The 14,535-nt window shown below is 41.1% G+C and overlaps 20 non-coding genes across 20 annotated transcripts; 10 read left to right on the forward strand and 10 right to left on the reverse strand.

Annotated features, from left to right (window-relative positions):
- The first annotated feature begins 611 nt into the window (after positions 1–611).
- trnap-agg lies at positions 612–683 on the forward strand. The gene has a single exon. It is a non-coding gene; the product is annotated as a tRNA-Pro (tRNA).
- A 278-nt stretch (positions 684–961) lies between these two features.
- On the reverse strand, positions 962–1,033 carry trnag-ucc. The gene has a single exon. It is a non-coding gene; the product is annotated as a tRNA-Gly (tRNA).
- A 980-nt stretch (positions 1,034–2,013) lies between these two features.
- trnap-agg lies at positions 2,014–2,085 on the forward strand. Its single transcript has one exon. It is a non-coding gene; the product is annotated as a tRNA-Pro (tRNA).
- A 278-nt stretch (positions 2,086–2,363) lies between these two features.
- Positions 2,364–2,435, reverse strand: trnag-ucc. The gene has a single exon. It is a non-coding gene; the product is annotated as a tRNA-Gly (tRNA).
- A 980-nt stretch (positions 2,436–3,415) lies between these two features.
- trnap-agg lies at positions 3,416–3,487 on the forward strand. The gene has a single exon. It is a non-coding gene; the product is annotated as a tRNA-Pro (tRNA).
- Positions 3,488–3,765: 278 nt separating this feature from the next.
- trnag-ucc lies at positions 3,766–3,837 on the reverse strand. Its single transcript has one exon. It is a non-coding gene; the product is annotated as a tRNA-Gly (tRNA).
- Positions 3,838–4,817: 980 nt separating this feature from the next.
- Positions 4,818–4,889, forward strand: trnap-agg. The gene has a single exon. It is a non-coding gene; the product is annotated as a tRNA-Pro (tRNA).
- A 278-nt stretch (positions 4,890–5,167) lies between these two features.
- trnag-ucc lies at positions 5,168–5,239 on the reverse strand. The gene has a single exon. It is a non-coding gene; the product is annotated as a tRNA-Gly (tRNA).
- A 980-nt stretch (positions 5,240–6,219) lies between these two features.
- Positions 6,220–6,291, forward strand: trnap-agg. The gene has a single exon. It is a non-coding gene; the product is annotated as a tRNA-Pro (tRNA).
- A 278-nt stretch (positions 6,292–6,569) lies between these two features.
- trnag-ucc lies at positions 6,570–6,641 on the reverse strand. Its single transcript has one exon. It is a non-coding gene; the product is annotated as a tRNA-Gly (tRNA).
- Positions 6,642–7,621: 980 nt separating this feature from the next.
- On the forward strand, positions 7,622–7,693 carry trnap-agg. Its single transcript has one exon. It is a non-coding gene; the product is annotated as a tRNA-Pro (tRNA).
- A 278-nt stretch (positions 7,694–7,971) lies between these two features.
- trnag-ucc lies at positions 7,972–8,043 on the reverse strand. Its single transcript has one exon. It is a non-coding gene; the product is annotated as a tRNA-Gly (tRNA).
- Positions 8,044–9,023: 980 nt separating this feature from the next.
- On the forward strand, positions 9,024–9,095 carry trnap-agg. The gene has a single exon. It is a non-coding gene; the product is annotated as a tRNA-Pro (tRNA).
- A 278-nt stretch (positions 9,096–9,373) lies between these two features.
- On the reverse strand, positions 9,374–9,445 carry trnag-ucc. The gene has a single exon. It is a non-coding gene; the product is annotated as a tRNA-Gly (tRNA).
- A 980-nt stretch (positions 9,446–10,425) lies between these two features.
- Positions 10,426–10,497, forward strand: trnap-agg. Its single transcript has one exon. It is a non-coding gene; the product is annotated as a tRNA-Pro (tRNA).
- Positions 10,498–10,775: 278 nt separating this feature from the next.
- trnag-ucc lies at positions 10,776–10,847 on the reverse strand. The gene has a single exon. It is a non-coding gene; the product is annotated as a tRNA-Gly (tRNA).
- A 980-nt stretch (positions 10,848–11,827) lies between these two features.
- trnap-agg lies at positions 11,828–11,899 on the forward strand. The gene has a single exon. It is a non-coding gene; the product is annotated as a tRNA-Pro (tRNA).
- A 278-nt stretch (positions 11,900–12,177) lies between these two features.
- trnag-ucc lies at positions 12,178–12,249 on the reverse strand. Its single transcript has one exon. It is a non-coding gene; the product is annotated as a tRNA-Gly (tRNA).
- Positions 12,250–13,229: 980 nt separating this feature from the next.
- On the forward strand, positions 13,230–13,301 carry trnap-agg. Its single transcript has one exon. It is a non-coding gene; the product is annotated as a tRNA-Pro (tRNA).
- A 278-nt stretch (positions 13,302–13,579) lies between these two features.
- On the reverse strand, positions 13,580–13,651 carry trnag-ucc. The gene has a single exon. It is a non-coding gene; the product is annotated as a tRNA-Gly (tRNA).
- Positions 13,652–14,535: the final 884 nt, after the last annotated feature.

Consider the following 14,535-nt stretch of genomic DNA (forward strand, 5'->3'; position numbering starts at 1 on the left):
CCTCATTCCAGAGAGTGGTCATATGAATTTGTAGGTCAAACGGTTCGGAAGCTAGAGATGTTTTTGTGAGAAGACCGATTATAGGTATTGTCTCATGGTTTGACAAAAACCGATCTAGGTCCACCATCTTTCACTGCAAATATGGAGCGTTAACATAAGCAGTTGTGGAGGATTGAGACGGATACGCCGAGTCTTAATCTCTCTAGTTGAAAACGGATCTATTTGAATGGGTATTTTCAAAATTAATTGACTTTGATTCACGTACCTTTACGTCATTTGACTCAAAATAAATGAGTTCCATTCTTTTGGAAGTCTTATTTTTTCATTTGTTTTTTAAAAAATGAATTGATCTCATTTTGCACTTTATTAATTTGTAAAAACTCGTCATCATTTTGCTGTCGCGACTGAACAAGACAGAATGTGAAAGACACAGCAGATGAACTACAGAAGATTTGAACTGAAACATGGTCAAGATTTTGGAAGACTGTTATGCTCACAAGTAAAGCACAAAACACTCACATGATGTTCAATCGTTCCAAGCACCATGGACACGTCAATCGATATCTTCACTGTCATTGCTGCAGAAAGCAAAAAAATAACTTCTGGTATAAGGCTCGTTGGTCTAGGGGTATGATTCTCGCTTAGGGTGCGAGAGGTCCCGGGTTCAAATCCCGGATGAGCCCTTTTGCAGATCCTTGAACAATCTCAGACAGGCAGATCTTGTCGGAACGCCGACTATCACCTCTTGGGCGCAGGACAAGGTGGCTGAATGGTTTTGGCGATAGGACTGCAAATCTATTTTGATAAGCACTTGTTGGTTCAACGTCGCACAACATTTATTATTTTAGATAACCTGCAGTATGTAGGAGCAATTCTGACTTCCAAGTACAAGGATAATGATTCTAATGTAATACACTTGAAATGACATCCAGCCCCTAAAAGAAATGAATTCCTCAGGCTCTGCATTGGCCGGGAATCGAACCCGGGTCAACTGCTTGGAAGGCAGCTATGCTCACCACTATACCACCAATGCTATGTGCAGCTCAGTAGCAACATTGAGACATCGACTCATAATTTGACCGTCATTTTGGTGGAAAGTGATAATTCACTTTCACGGTTTAGGTGTATGATTATGGCTTAGGTTGCGAGAGGTCCCTGGTTAAAAAATCTATCATTTTAATCACTACAGGTTACCTTCAGATTAGTCCCGTGACACTTGTTGGGAACGTAGGGCAAAACGGAGAACATTGCGACAAGTGGGGTCACATTAGTTTGTAGCCCAAGATTTTGGATTCTACAAACAGAACTTGGCACATAGACGGTTGTGACTTCAGACGAGTCTCCTGACACTTGTGGGGGATGTAGAGAAAAATTGAGAATACCACCGTGTTCGTGAGGGTCTCCTCATTCCAGAGAGTGGTCATATGAATTTGTAGGTCAAACGGTTCGGAAGCTAGAGATGTTTTTGTGAGAAGACCGATTATAGGTATTGTCTCATGGTTTGACAAAAACCGATCTAGGTCCACCATCTTTCACTGCAAATATGGAGCGTTAACATAAGCAGTTGTGGAGGATTGAGACGGATACGCCGAGTCTTAATCTCTCTAGTTGAAAACGGATCTATTTGAATGGGTATTTTCAAAATTAATTGACTTTGATTCACGTACCTTTACGTCATTTGACTCAAAATAAATGAGTTCCATTCTTTTGGAAGTCTTATTTTTTCATTTGTTTTTTAAAAAATGAATTGATCTCATTTTGCACTTTATTAATTTGTAAAAACTCGTCATCATTTTGCTGTCGCGACTGAACAAGACAGAATGTGAAAGACACAGCAGATGAACTACAGAAGATTTGAACTGAAACATGGTCAAGATTTTGGAAGACTGTTATGCTCACAAGTAAAGCACAAAACACTCACATGATGTTCAATCGTTCCAAGCACCATGGACACGTCAATCGATATCTTCACTGTCATTGCTGCAGAAAGCAAAAAAATAACTTCTGGTATAAGGCTCGTTGGTCTAGGGGTATGATTCTCGCTTAGGGTGCGAGAGGTCCCGGGTTCAAATCCCGGATGAGCCCTTTTGCAGATCCTTGAACAATCTCAGACAGGCAGATCTTGTCGGAACGCCGACTATCACCTCTTGGGCGCAGGACAAGGTGGCTGAATGGTTTTGGCGATAGGACTGCAAATCTATTTTGATAAGCACTTGTTGGTTCAACGTCGCACAACATTTATTATTTTAGATAACCTGCAGTATGTAGGAGCAATTCTGACTTCCAAGTACAAGGATAATGATTCTAATGTAATACACTTGAAATGACATCCAGCCCCTAAAACAAATGAATTCCTCAGGCTCTGCATTGGCCGGGAATCGAACCCGGGTCAACTGCTTGGAAGGCAGCTATGCTCACCACTATACCACCAATGCTATGTGCAGCTCAGTAGCAACATTGAGACATCGACTCATAATTTGACCGTCATTTTGGTGGAAAGTGATAATTCACTTTCACGGTTTAGGTGTATGATTATGGCTTAGGTTGCGAGAGGTCCCTGGTTAAAAAATCTATCATTTTAATCACTACAGGTTACCTTCAGATTAGTCCCGTGACACTTGTTGGGAACGTAGGGCAAAACGGAGAACATTGCGACAAGTGGGGTCACATTAGTTTGTAGCCCAAGATTTTGGATTCTACAAACAGAACTTGGCACATAGACGGTTGTGACTTCAGACGAGTCTCCTGACACTTGTGGGGGATGTAGAGAAAAATTGAGAATACCACCGTGTTCGTGAGGGTCTCCTCATTCCAGAGAGTGGTCATATGAATTTGTAGGTCAAACGGTTCGGAAGCTAGAGATGTTTTTGTGAGAAGACCGATTATAGGTATTGTCTCATGGTTTGACAAAAACCGATCTAGGTCCACCATCTTTCACTGCAAATATGGAGCGTTAACATAAGCAGTTGTGGAGGATTGAGACGGATACGCCGAGTCTTAATCTCTCTAGTTGAAAACGGATCTATTTGAATGGGTATTTTCAAAATTAATTGACTTTGATTCACGTACCTTTACGTCATTTGACTCAAAATAAATGAGTTCCATTCTTTTGGAAGTCTTATTTTTTCATTTGTTTTTTAAAAAATGAATTGATCTCATTTTGCACTTTATTAATTTGTAAAAACTCGTCATCATTTTGCTGTCGCGACTGAACAAGACAGAATGTGAAAGACACAGCAGATGAACTACAGAAGATTTGAACTGAAACATGGTCAAGATTTTGGAAGACTGTTATGCTCACAAGTAAAGCACAAAACACTCACATGATGTTCAATCGTTCCAAGCACCATGGACACGTCAATCGATATCTTCACTGTCATTGCTGCAGAAAGCAAAAAAATAACTTCTGGTATAAGGCTCGTTGGTCTAGGGGTATGATTCTCGCTTAGGGTGCGAGAGGTCCCGGGTTCAAATCCCGGATGAGCCCTTTTGCAGATCCTTGAACAATCTCAGACAGGCAGATCTTGTCGGAACGCCGACTATCACCTCTTGGGCGCAGGACAAGGTGGCTGAATGGTTTTGGCGATAGGACTGCAAATCTATTTTGATAAGCACTTGTTGGTTCAACGTCGCACAACATTTATTATTTTAGATAACCTGCAGTATGTAGGAGCAATTCTGACTTCCAAGTACAAGGATAATGATTCTAATGTAATACACTTGAAATGACATCCAGCCCCTAAAACAAATGAATTCCTCAGGCTCTGCATTGGCCGGGAATCGAACCCGGGTCAACTGCTTGGAAGGCAGCTATGCTCACCACTATACCACCAATGCTATGTGCAGCTCAGTAGCAACATTGAGACATCGACTCATAATTTGACCGTCATTTTGGTGGAAAGTGATAATTCACTTTCACGGTTTAGGTGTATGATTATGGCTTAGGTTGCGAGAGGTCCCTGGTTAAAAAATCTATCATTTTAATCACTACAGGTTACCTTCAGATTAGTCCCGTGACACTTGTTGGGAACGTAGGGCAAAACGGAGAACATTGCGACAAGTGGGGTCACATTAGTTTGTAGCCCAAGATTTTGGATTCTACAAACAGAACTTGGCACATAGACGGTTGTGACTTCAGACGAGTCTCCTGACACTTGTGGGGGATGTAGAGAAAAATTGAGAATACCACCGTGTTCGTGAGGGTCTCCTCATTCCAGAGAGTGGTCATATGAATTTGTAGGTCAAACGGTTCGGAAGCTAGAGATGTTTTTGTGAGAAGACCGATTATAGGTATTGTCTCATGGTTTGACAAAAACCGATCTAGGTCCACCATCTTTCACTGCAAATATGGAGCGTTAACATAAGCAGTTGTGGAGGATTGAGACGGATACGCCGAGTCTTAATCTCTCTAGTTGAAAACGGATCTATTTGAATGGGTATTTTCAAAATTAATTGACTTTGATTCACGTACCTTTACGTCATTTGACTCAAAATAAATGAGTTCCATTCTTTTGGAAGTCTTATTTTTTCATTTGTTTTTTAAAAAATGAATTGATCTCATTTTGCACTTTATTAATTTGTAAAAACTCGTCATCATTTTGCTGTCGCGACTGAACAAGACAGAATGTGAAAGACACAGCAGATGAACTACAGAAGATTTGAACTGAAACATGGTCAAGATTTTGGAAGACTGTTATGCTCACAAGTAAAGCACAAAACACTCACATGATGTTCAATCGTTCCAAGCACCATGGACACGTCAATCGATATCTTCACTGTCATTGCTGCAGAAAGCAAAAAAATAACTTCTGGTATAAGGCTCGTTGGTCTAGGGGTATGATTCTCGCTTAGGGTGCGAGAGGTCCCGGGTTCAAATCCCGGATGAGCCCTTTTGCAGATCCTTGAACAATCTCAGACAGGCAGATCTTGTTGGAACGCCGACTATCACCTCTTGGGCGCAGGACAAGGTGGCTGAATGGTTTTGGCGATAGGACTGCAAATCTATTTTGATAAGCACTTGTTGGTTCAACGTCGCACAACATTTATTATTTTAGATAACCTGCAGAATGTAGGAGCAATTCTGACTTCCAAGTACAAGGATAATGATTCAAATGTAATACACTTGAAATGACATCCAGCCCCTAAAACAAATTAATTCCTCAGGCTCTGCATTGGCCGGGAATCGAACCCGGGTCAACTGCTTGGAAGGCAGCTATGCTCACCACTATACCACCAATGCTATGTGCAGCTCAGTAGCAACATTGAGACATCGACTCATAATTTGACCGTCATTTTGGTGGAAAGTGATAATTCACTTTCACGGTTTAGGTGTATGATTATGGCTTAGGTTGCGAGAGGTCCCTGGTTAAAAAATCTATCATTTTAATCACTACAGGTTACCTTCAGATTAGTCCCGTGACACTTGTTGGGAACGTAGGGCAAAACGGAGAACATTGCGACAAGTGGGGTCACATTAGTTTGTAGCCCAAGATTTTGGATTCTACAAACAGAACTTGGCACATAGACGGTTGTGACTTCAGACGAGTCTCCTGACACTTGTGGGGGATGTAGAGAAAAATTGAGAATACCACCGTGTTCGTGAGGGTCTCCTCATTCCAGAGAGTGGTCATATGAATTTGTAGGTCAAACGGTTCGGAAGCTAGAGATGTTTTTGTGAGAAGACCGATTATAGGTATTGTCTCATGGTTTGACAAAAACCGATCTAGGTCCACCATCTTTCACTGCAAATATGGAGCGTTAACATAAGCAGTTGTGGAGGATTGAGACGGATACGCCGAGTCTTAATCTCTCTAGTTGAAAACGGATCTATTTGAATGGGTATTTTCAAAATTAATTGACTTTGATTCACGTACCTTTACGTCATTTGACTCAAAATAAATGAGTTCCATTCTTTTGGAAGTCTTATTTTTTCATTTGTTTTTTAAAAAATGAATTGATCTCATTTTGCACTTTATTAATTTGTAAAAACTCGTCATCATTTTGCTGTCGCGACTGAACAAGACAGAATGTGAAAGACACAGCAGATGAACTACAGAAGATTTGAACTGAAACATGGTCAAGATTTTGGAAGACTGTTATGCTCACAAGTAAAGCACAAAACACTCACATGATGTTCAATCGTTCCAAGCACCATGGACACGTCAATCGATATCTTCACTGTCATTGCTGCAGAAAGCAAAAAAATAACTTCTGGTATAAGGCTCGTTGGTCTAGGGGTATGATTCTCGCTTAGGGTGCGAGAGGTCCCGGGTTCAAATCCCGGATGAGCCCTTTTGCAGATCCTTGAACAATCTCAGACAGGCAGATCTTGTCGGAACGCCGACTATCACCTCTTGGGCGCAGGACAAGGTGGCTGAATGGTTTTGGCGATAGGACTGCAAATCTATTTTGATAAGCACTTGTTGGTTCAACGTCGCACAACATTTATTATTTTAGATAACCTGCAGAATGTAGGAGCAATTCTGACTTCCAAGTACAAGGATAATGATTCAAATGTAATACACTTGAAATGACATCCAGCCCCTAAAACAAATTAATTCCTCAGGCTCTGCATTGGCCGGGAATCGAACCCGGGTCAACTGCTTGGAAGGCAGCTATGCTCACCACTATACCACCAATGCTATGTGCAGCTCAGTAGCAACATTGAGACATCGACTCATAATTTGACCGTCATTTTGGTGGAAAGTGATAATTCACTTTCACGGTTTAGGTGTATGATTATGGCTTAGGTTGCGAGAGGTCCCTGGTTAAAAAATCTATCATTTTAATCACTACAGGTTACCTTCAGATTAGTCCCGTGACACTTGTTGGGAACGTAGGGCAAAACGGAGAACATTGCGACAAGTGGGGTCACATTAGTTTGTAGCCCAAGATTTTGGATTCTACAAACAGAACTTGGCACATAGACGGTTGTGACTTCAGACGAGTCTCCTGACACTTGTGGGGGATGTAGAGAAAAATTGAGAATACCACCGTGTTCGTGAGGGTCTCCTCATTCCAGAGAGTGGTCATATGAATTTGTAGGTCAAACGGTTCGGAAGCTAGAGATGTTTTTGTGAGAAGACCGATTATAGGTATTGTCTCATGGTTTGACAAAAACCGATCTAGGTCCACCATCTTTCACTGCAAATATGGAGCGTTAACATAAGCAGTTGTGGAGGATTGAGACGGATACGCCGAGTCTTAATCTCTCTAGTTGAAAACGGATCTATTTGAATGGGTATTTTCAAAATTAATTGACTTTGATTCACGTACCTTTACGTCATTTGACTCAAAATAAATGAGTTCCATTCTTTTGGAAGTCTTATTTTTTCATTTGTTTTTTAAAAAATGAATTGATCTCATTTTGCACTTTATTAATTTGTAAAAACTCGTCATCATTTTGCTGTCGCGACTGAACAAGACAGAATGTGAAAGACACAGCAGATGAACTACAGAAGATTTGAACTGAAACATGGTCAAGATTTTGGAAGACTGTTATGCTCACAAGTAAAGCACAAAACACTCACATGATGTTCAATCGTTCCAAGCACCATGGACACGTCAATCGATATCTTCACTGTCATTGCTGCAGAAAGCAAAAAAATAACTTCTGGTATAAGGCTCGTTGGTCTAGGGGTATGATTCTCGCTTAGGGTGCGAGAGGTCCCGGGTTCAAATCCCGGATGAGCCCTTTTGCAGATCCTTGAACAATCTCAGACAGGCAGATCTTGTTGGAACGCCGACTATCACCTCTTGGGCGCAGGACAAGGTGGCTGAATGGTTTTGGCGATAGGACTGCAAATCTATTTTGATAAGCACTTGTTGGTTCAACGTCGCACAACATTTATTATTTTAGATAACCTGCAGAATGTAGGAGCAATTCTGACTTCCAAGTACAAGGATAATGATTCAAATGTAATACACTTGAAATGACATCCAGCCCCTAAAACAAATTAATTCCTCAGGCTCTGCATTGGCCGGGAATCGAACCCGGGTCAACTGCTTGGAAGGCAGCTATGCTCACCACTATACCACCAATGCTATGTGCAGCTCAGTAGCAACATTGAGACATCGACTCATAATTTGACCGTCATTTTGGTGGAAAGTGATAATTCACTTTCACGGTTTAGGTGTATGATTATGGCTTAGGTTGCGAGAGGTCCCTGGTTAAAAAATCTATCATTTTAATCACTACAGGTTACCTTCAGATTAGTCCCGTGACACTTGTTGGGAACGTAGGGCAAAACGGAGAACATTGCGACAAGTGGGGTCACATTAGTTTGTAGCCCAAGATTTTGGATTCTACAAACAGAACTTGGCACATAGACGGTTGTGACTTCAGACGAGTCTCCTGACACTTGTGGGGGATGTAGAGAAAAATTGAGAATACCACCGTGTTCGTGAGGGTCTCCTCATTCCAGAGAGTGGTCATATGAATTTGTAGGTCAAACGGTTCGGAAGCTAGAGATGTTTTTGTGAGAAGACCGATTATAGGTATTGTCTCATGGTTTGACAAAAACCGATCTAGGTCCACCATCTTTCACTGCAAATATGGAGCGTTAACATAAGCAGTTGTGGAGGATTGAGACGGATACGCCGAGTCTTAATCTCTCTAGTTGAAAACGGATCTATTTGAATGGGTATTTTCAAAATTAATTGACTTTGATTCACGTACCTTTACGTCATTTGACTCAAAATAAATGAGTTCCATTCTTTTGGAAGTCTTATTTTTTCATTTGTTTTTTAAAAAATGAATTGATCTCATTTTGCACTTTATTAATTTGTAAAAACTCGTCATCATTTTGCTGTCGCGACTGAACAAGACAGAATGTGAAAGACACAGCAGATGAACTACAGAAGATTTGAACTGAAACATGGTCAAGATTTTGGAAGACTGTTATGCTCACAAGTAAAGCACAAAACACTCACATGATGTTCAATCGTTCCAAGCACCATGGACACGTCAATCGATATCTTCACTGTCATTGCTGCAGAAAGCAAAAAAATAACTTCTGGTATAAGGCTCGTTGGTCTAGGGGTATGATTCTCGCTTAGGGTGCGAGAGGTCCCGGGTTCAAATCCCGGATGAGCCCTTTTGCAGATCCTTGAACAATCTCAGACAGGCAGATCTTGTTGGAACGCCGACTATCACCTCTTGGGCGCAGGACAAGGTGGCTGAATGGTTTTGGCGATAGGACTGCAAATCTATTTTGATAAGCACTTGTTGGTTCAACGTCGCACAACATTTATTATTTTAGATAACCTGCAGAATGTAGGAGCAATTCTGACTTCCAAGTACAAGGATAATGATTCAAATGTAATACACTTGAAATGACATCCAGCCCCTAAAACAAATTAATTCCTCAGGCTCTGCATTGGCCGGGAATCGAACCCGGGTCAACTGCTTGGAAGGCAGCTATGCTCACCACTATACCACCAATGCTATGTGCAGCTCAGTAGCAACATTGAGACATCGACTCATAATTTGACCGTCATTTTGGTGGAAAGTGATAATTCACTTTCACGGTTTAGGTGTATGATTATGGCTTAGGTTGCGAGAGGTCCCTGGTTAAAAAATCTATCATTTTAATCACTACAGGTTACCTTCAGATTAGTCCCGTGACACTTGTTGGGAACGTAGGGCAAAACGGAGAACATTGCGACAAGTGGGGTCACATTAGTTTGTAGCCCAAGATTTTGGATTCTACAAACAGAACTTGGCACATAGACGGTTGTGACTTCAGACGAGTCTCCTGACACTTGTGGGGGATGTAGAGAAAAATTGAGAATACCACCGTGTTCGTGAGGGTCTCCTCATTCCAGAGAGTGGTCATATGAATTTGTAGGTCAAACGGTTCGGAAGCTAGAGATGTTTTTGTGAGAAGACCGATTATAGGTATTGTCTCATGGTTTGACAAAAACCGATCTAGGTCCACCATCTTTCACTGCAAATATGGAGCGTTAACATAAGCAGTTGTGGAGGATTGAGACGGATACGCCGAGTCTTAATCTCTCTAGTTGAAAACGGATCTATTTGAATGGGTATTTTCAAAATTAATTGACTTTGATTCACGTACCTTTACGTCATTTGACTCAAAATAAATGAGTTCCATTCTTTTGGAAGTCTTATTTTTTCATTTGTTTTTTAAAAAATGAATTGATCTCATTTTGCACTTTATTAATTTGTAAAAACTCGTCATCATTTTGCTGTCGCGACTGAACAAGACAGAATGTGAAAGACACAGCAGATGAACTACAGAAGATTTGAACTGAAACATGGTCAAGATTTTGGAAGACTGTTATGCTCACAAGTAAAGCACAAAACACTCACATGATGTTCAATCGTTCCAAGCACCATGGACACGTCAATCGATATCTTCACTGTCATTGCTGCAGAAAGCAAAAAAATAACTTCTGGTATAAGGCTCGTTGGTCTAGGGGTATGATTCTCGCTTAGGGTGCGAGAGGTCCCGGGTTCAAATCCCGGATGAGCCCTTTTGCAGATCCTTGAACAATCTCAGACAGGCAGATCTTGTCGGAACGCCGACTATCACCTCTTGGGCGCAGGACAAGGTGGCTGAATGGTTTTGGCGATAGGACTGCAAATCTATTTTGATAAGCACTTGTTGGTTCAACGTCGCACAACATTTATTATTTTAGATAACCTGCAGAATGTAGGAGCAATTCTGACTTCCAAGTACAAGGATAATGATTCAAATGTAATACACTTGAAATGACATCCAGCCCCTAAAACAAATTAATTCCTCAGGCTCTGCATTGGCCGGGAATCGAACCCGGGTCAACTGCTTGGAAGGCAGCTATGCTCACCACTATACCACCAATGCTATGTGCAGCTCAGTAGCAACATTGAGACATCGACTCATAATTTGACCGTCATTTTGGTGGAAAGTGATAATTCACTTTCACGGTTTAGGTGTATGATTATGGCTTAGGTTGCGAGAGGTCCCTGGTTAAAAAATCTATCATTTTAATCACTACAGGTTACCTTCAGATTAGTCCCGTGACACTTGTTGGGAACGTAGGGCAAAACGGAGAACATTGCGACAAGTGGGGTCACATTAGTTTGTAGCCCAAGATTTTGGATTCTACAAACAGAACTTGGCACATAGACGGTTGTGACTTCAGACGAGTCTCCTGACACTTGTGGGGGATGTAGAGAAAAATTGAGAATACCACCGTGTTCGTGAGGGTCTCCTCATTCCAGAGAGTGGTCATATGAATTTGTAGGTCAAACGGTTCGGAAGCTAGAGATGTTTTTGTGAGAAGACCGATTATAGGTATTGTCTCATGGTTTGACAAAAACCGATCTAGGTCCACCATCTTTCACTGCAAATATGGAGCGTTAACATAAGCAGTTGTGGAGGATTGAGACGGATACGCCGAGTCTTAATCTCTCTAGTTGAAAACGGATCTATTTGAATGGGTATTTTCAAAATTAATTGACTTTGATTCACGTACCTTTACGTCATTTGACTCAAAATAAATGAGTTCCATTCTTTTGGAAGTCTTATTTTTTCATTTGTTTTTAAAAAAATGAATTGATCTCATTTTGCACTTTATTAATTTGTAAAAACTCGTCATCATTTTGCTGTCGCGACTGAACAAGACAGAATGTGAAAGACACAGCAGATGAACTACAGAAGATTTGAACTGAAACATGGTCAAGATTTTGGAAGACTGTTATGCTCACAAGTAAAGCACAAAACACTCACATGATGTTCAATCGTTCCAAGCACCATGGACACGTCAATCGATATCTTCACTGTCATTGCTGCAGAAAGCAAAAAAATAACTTCTGGTATAAGGCTCGTTGGTCTAGGGGTATGATTCTCGCTTAGGGTGCGAGAGGTCCCGGGTTCAAATCCCGGATGAGCCCTTTTGCAGATCCTTGAACAATCTCAGACAGGCAGATCTTGTCGGAACGCCGACTATCACCTCTTGGGCGCAGGACAAGGTGGCTGAATGGTTTTGGCGATAGGACTGCAAATCTATTTTGATAAGCACTTGTTGGTTCAACGTCGCACAACATTTATTATTTTAGATAACCTGCAGAATGTAGGAGCAATTCTGACTTCCAAGTACAAGGATAATGATTCAAATGTAATACACTTGAAATGACATCCAGCCCCTAAAACAAATTAATTCCTCAGGCTCTGCATTGGCCGGGAATCGAACCCGGGTCAACTGCTTGGAAGGCAGCTATGCTCACCACTATACCACCAATGCTATGTGCAGCTCAGTAGCAACATTGAGACATCGACTCATAATTTGACCGTCATTTTGGTGGAAAGTGATAATTCACTTTCACGGTTTAGGTGTATGATTATGGCTTAGGTTGCGAGAGGTCCCTGGTTAAAAAATCTATCATTTTAATCACTACAGGTTACCTTCAGATTAGTCCCGTGACACTTGTTGGGAACGTAGGGCAAAACGGAGAACATTGCGACAAGTGGGGTCACATTAGTTTGTAGCCCAAGATTTTGGATTCTACAAACAGAACTTGGCACATAGACGGTTGTGACTTCAGACGAGTCTCCTGACACTTGTGGGGGATGTAGAGAAAAATTGAGAATACCACCGTGTTCGTGAGGGTCTCCTCATTCCAGAGAGTGGTCATATGAATTTGTAGGTCAAACGGTTCGGAAGCTAGAGATGTTTTTGTGAGAAGACCGATTATAGGTATTGTCTCATGGTTTGACAAAAACCGATCTAGGTCCACCATCTTTCACTGCAAATATGGAGCGTTAACATAAGCAGTTGTGGAGGATTGAGACGGATACGCCGAGTCTTAATCTCTCTAGTTGAAAACGGATCTATTTGAATGGGTATTTTCAAAATTAATTGACTTTGATTCACGTACCTTTACGTCATTTGACTCAAAATAAATGAGTTCCATTCTTTTGGAAGTCTTATTTTTTCATTTGTTTTTTAAAAAATGAATTGATCTCATTTTGCACTTTATTAATTTGTAAAAACTCGTCATCATTTTGCTGTCGCGACTGAACAAGACAGAATGTGAAAGACACAGCAGATGAACTACAGAAGATTTGAACTGAAACATGGTCAAGATTTTGGAAGACTGTTATGCTCACAAGTAAAGCACAAAACACTCACATGATGTTCAATCGTTCCAAGCACCATGGACACGTCAATCGATATCTTCACTGTCATTGCTGCAGAAAGCAAAAAAATAACTTCTGGTATAAGGCTCGTTGGTCTAGGGGTATGATTCTCGCTTAGGGTGCGAGAGGTCCCGGGTTCAAATCCCGGATGAGCCCTTTTGCAGATCCTTGAACAATCTCAGACAGGCAGATCTTGTCGGAACGCCGACTATCACCTCTTGGGCGCAGGACAAGGTGGCTGAATGGTTTTGGCGATAGGACTGCAAATCTATTTTGATAAGCACTTGTTGGTTCAACGTCGCACAACATTTATTATTTTAGATAACCTGCAGAATGTAGGAGCAATTCTGACTTCCAAGTACAAGGATAATGATTCAAATGTAATACACTTGAAATGACATCCAGCCCCTAAAACAAATTAATTCCTCAGGCTCTGCATTGGCCGGGAATCGAACCCGGGTCAACTGCTTGGAAGGCAGCTATGCTCACCACTATACCACCAATGCTATGTGCAGCTCAGTAGCAACATTGAGACATCGACTCATAATTTGACCGTCATTTTGGTGGAAAGTGATAATTCACTTTCACGGTTTAGGTGTATGATTATGGCTTAGGTTGCGAGAGGTCCCTGGTTAAAAAATCTATCATTTTAATCACTACAGGTTACCTTCAGATTAGTCCCGTGACACTTGTTGGGAACGTAGGGCAAAACGGAGAACATTGCGACAAGTGGGGTCACATTAGTTTGTAGCCCAAGATTTTGGATTCTACAAACAGAACTTGGCACATAGACGGTTGTGACTTCAGACGAGTCTCCTGACACTTGTGGGGGATGTAGAGAAAAATTGAGAATACCACCGTGTTCGTGAGGGTCTCCTCATTCCAGAGAGTGGTCATATGAATTTGTAGGTCAAACGGTTCGGAAGCTAGAGATGTTTTTGTGAGAAGACCGATTATAGGTATTGTCTCATGGTTTGACAAAAACCGATCTAGGTCCACCATCTTTCACTGCAAATATGGAGCGTTAACATAAGCAGTTGTGGAGGATTGAGACGGATACGCCGAGTCTTAATCTCTCTAGTTGAAAACGGATCTATTTGAATGGGTATTTTCAAAATTAATTGACTTTGATTCACGTACCTTTACGTCATTTGACTCAAAATAAATGAGTTCCATTCTTTTGGAAGTCTTATTTTTTCATTTGTTTTTAAAAAAATGAATTGATCTCATTTTGCACTTTATTAATTTGTAAAAACTCGTCATCATTTTGCTGTCGCGACTGAACAAGACAGAATGTGAAAGACACAGCAGATGAACTACAGAAGATTTGAACTGAAACATGGTCAAGATTTTGGAAGACTGTTATGCTCACAAGTAAAGCACAAAACAC

The sequence above is a fragment of the Oncorhynchus mykiss genome, unplaced genomic scaffold, assembly GCF_013265735.2.
Source record: "Oncorhynchus mykiss isolate Arlee unplaced genomic scaffold, USDA_OmykA_1.1 un_scaffold_373, whole genome shotgun sequence".
NCBI lineage: Eukaryota > Metazoa > Chordata > Actinopteri > Salmoniformes > Salmonidae > Oncorhynchus > Oncorhynchus mykiss.